Source organism: Gigantopelta aegis, chromosome 3, assembly GCF_016097555.1.
Source record: "Gigantopelta aegis isolate Gae_Host chromosome 3, Gae_host_genome, whole genome shotgun sequence".
NCBI lineage: Eukaryota > Metazoa > Mollusca > Gastropoda > Neomphalida > Peltospiridae > Gigantopelta > Gigantopelta aegis.
In genome coordinates this window covers 78,275,740-78,278,357 of record NC_054701.1, presented here as the reverse complement: position 1 = coordinate 78,278,357, position 2,618 = coordinate 78,275,740, and the positions used below count along the sequence as shown (strand labels likewise).

At 34.7% G+C, this 2,618-nt stretch overlaps 1 protein-coding gene across 2 annotated transcripts in view; it reads left to right on the top strand.

Moving 5' to 3' along the window:
• Positions 1-649: 649 nt before the first annotated feature.
• The window catches only part of LOC121369119 (succinate-semialdehyde dehydrogenase, mitochondrial-like), a 49,707-nt gene continuing 47,738 nt past the window's right edge, over positions 650-2,618 (top strand). Inside the window, exon 1 of one of the 2 annotated variants that reach the window (XM_041493980.1) lies at positions 650-721. The gene's annotated coding sequence lies outside the window, so the exon portion shown is untranslated. The remainder of the gene's footprint in view (positions 722-2,618) is intronic. The other variant, XM_041493981.1, reaches the window with a different exon arrangement.

Below are 2,618 nucleotides of genomic sequence, written 5' to 3'. Positions count from 1 at the left end.
CTTTTATTACTTTTATCTTGAAACGTTGCCGTTCATCATTATATTAATTACCAACGATCACTTTGTATTAGAATAACATATCAAGATCTTCTGAGACAAGCTGATCTCAGAAAAACATTAATTATCCACGAAGATATAAACAAACAAATTATGGTTTTATAAAATAAACAAAGGCCATGGTGATGTGACTGTTGATTATAACGATTGTTTATCCAACAGCAATAAGGCAAGCATAGGCAGAGAATTTGTCGACAGTGGGTAAGGACGTACGCCTATATAAGATGGGGGGGGGGGGGGGTGAGTCTCGTATCATATGAATGATCATCAGTGGCAATATACATATGTTCATTTAAACCTTTGCTCACTTTACAAGGTATGTTTACACGTCAACGTTTATTCGTAAACAATAAAAAGAAGTGGCATACCATGACAAAAATAAGATACAGAGTATGAAACCACTATGGTACGAAATGACCAAACATTATGGTACGAGATGGTAAAAAGTAGGTACGAAATAGCTATGGTACGAAATGACTGTGGTACAAAATGACCAAAGCACTATGGTACGAAACGACTATGGTACGAAATGACTATGGTACGAAATGACCATAAACTATGGTACGAAATGGATGGTACGAAATGACTTTGGTACGAAATGACTAGTAACCGTCTAGACAGTTCGGCAAACGCACCAAACAGGGATAGAAATCAGACCAACAAGGTAGGATGTATTATCTTATTACCAAAAGAGCCACCGACAGTGACAATTAAATATAAAATAATATACAAAAGTAGTTATAAAATACAAATGTATTATACCATAGTAAAAAGCCATAAGGCAATACTAAAACAAATGCAAAAATATAAATTAAATTCTAATATTTTATTGGTACACAAAGGCGATTAACAACCTGTCTATTACTTTTATGTGACTTTTTGGTGGATTTAATAAATCAATAGCGTTAAATTTAATATTATTATCTATAAAATACTTTGCCAGTTTCAGTCTTATTTCATTATGTTTAGTGCATTCGAATAAATAGTAATTTACATCTTCCAAACAGTGACACACAACAGTTGGGTATATTGGATTTTTTAATAATACATTTTATATTATTTAATGCTGCAGTTACACCAATACGTAAACGAGCTATAATTTTAGTAGCTTTAACATTAAACGAAACTGGCCCAGCGGTAATCGTCTTTGGTTTAATGGTTGCATGCCACACTCTGGTCTTGTGGTCCCACTCGGTTTGCTACAAGTTACCAAAGTGTGGCTCAGCTAATGTTTCTATTTCTTTATGATTATGATTAAAGGGACATTCCTCAGTTTGCTGCATTGTAAGATGTTTCCGACTAATAAAATATTTCTACGATTAAACTTACATATTAAATATATTTTCTGGTTTAGAATATCAGTGTCTGTATATTCAATGTGTTTCTGATCGTCTTAATATTTGTAAAAAGTCCAAACTGGATTCTGTGTTCAAATAATTTCGTACGTACGAAAAAATAACATTTTAGGAAATAAAATGAAATTTAACCTAGTACATATATTAGAACGATCAGAAACATGTTTAATGTATAGCCAGTAATATTTTATGCAGAAAAATATATTTGATATGTAATTAGAATCGTTAAAACGTCTTTAATTGTCGATAACATCTTTAAAATTGCAGCAAACTCGGGAATGTCCCTTTAACTCACTCCAATAGCAGTGTCTAAAAGGCTTTTTTGGCATTTTCGTCAGCCAGCTCATTACCGCTAATACCCACATGAGCCGGGACCCACTCGAAAATTACCTTTACCCTTTTAATATTTAATATATTGTAAAATTTGTATATTTTTTTAATAATTTCCGGTCTGACAGTATTGGAGCCCCCGATAGCCTGCAAGGCACTAAGGCTATCAGAGAAAATGACATAACTATCGGGGCTATTTATTTCATAATATTTTTTTATCCACATCAGAGCATACAGGATGGGCATTAATTCTGAAGTATAAACTGACAAATTATCCGATAGCCTTGCCCTTATGGCTATTGGTTTGTCAAAACTTTTTGGATTTTTGATAATAAAGGCTATACCTGTTTAACCAGAAATTGGGTCCTTTGATCCGTCAGTAAAAGTCCCCAACAACTGCTTTAAAAATAATATTTAAAAATTTTGGATTTTCAACTTTAAAAATTTCTTTTCTGATGTGGCAATTGACTATTGGAATGTCAATCTGCCATGGGAACTCAAAATTAATATTAGCTCTACTTGTTGGCAGATTGACAATTCCAAAGTCATTGGCAAATTTATTTAAGTAGGATACTATAGTTCTGTCCTTGTCACTGGTAGCATTTATTTTTTCTGGTTTTAAATTGTTAATAGGAGAATCAGGCACAAGGCTACGGATTTTATTAAAATATTTCAAGCCCTGCCTGGTCCTTCTCAGGGCTAGTAGCACAACCCCCAGCTCAGCCAGGACGCTGTCATATGAAGTACAGACAGTGCCCCTCCCCCCCCCCCCCCCCCCCACACACACACTATGATTTTAAGGGCCCTGCCATATACTACATCGAACCTCCTAAGCTGCGTCTGAGAGGCACAGCCAAACGCCAGGGCACCATATTG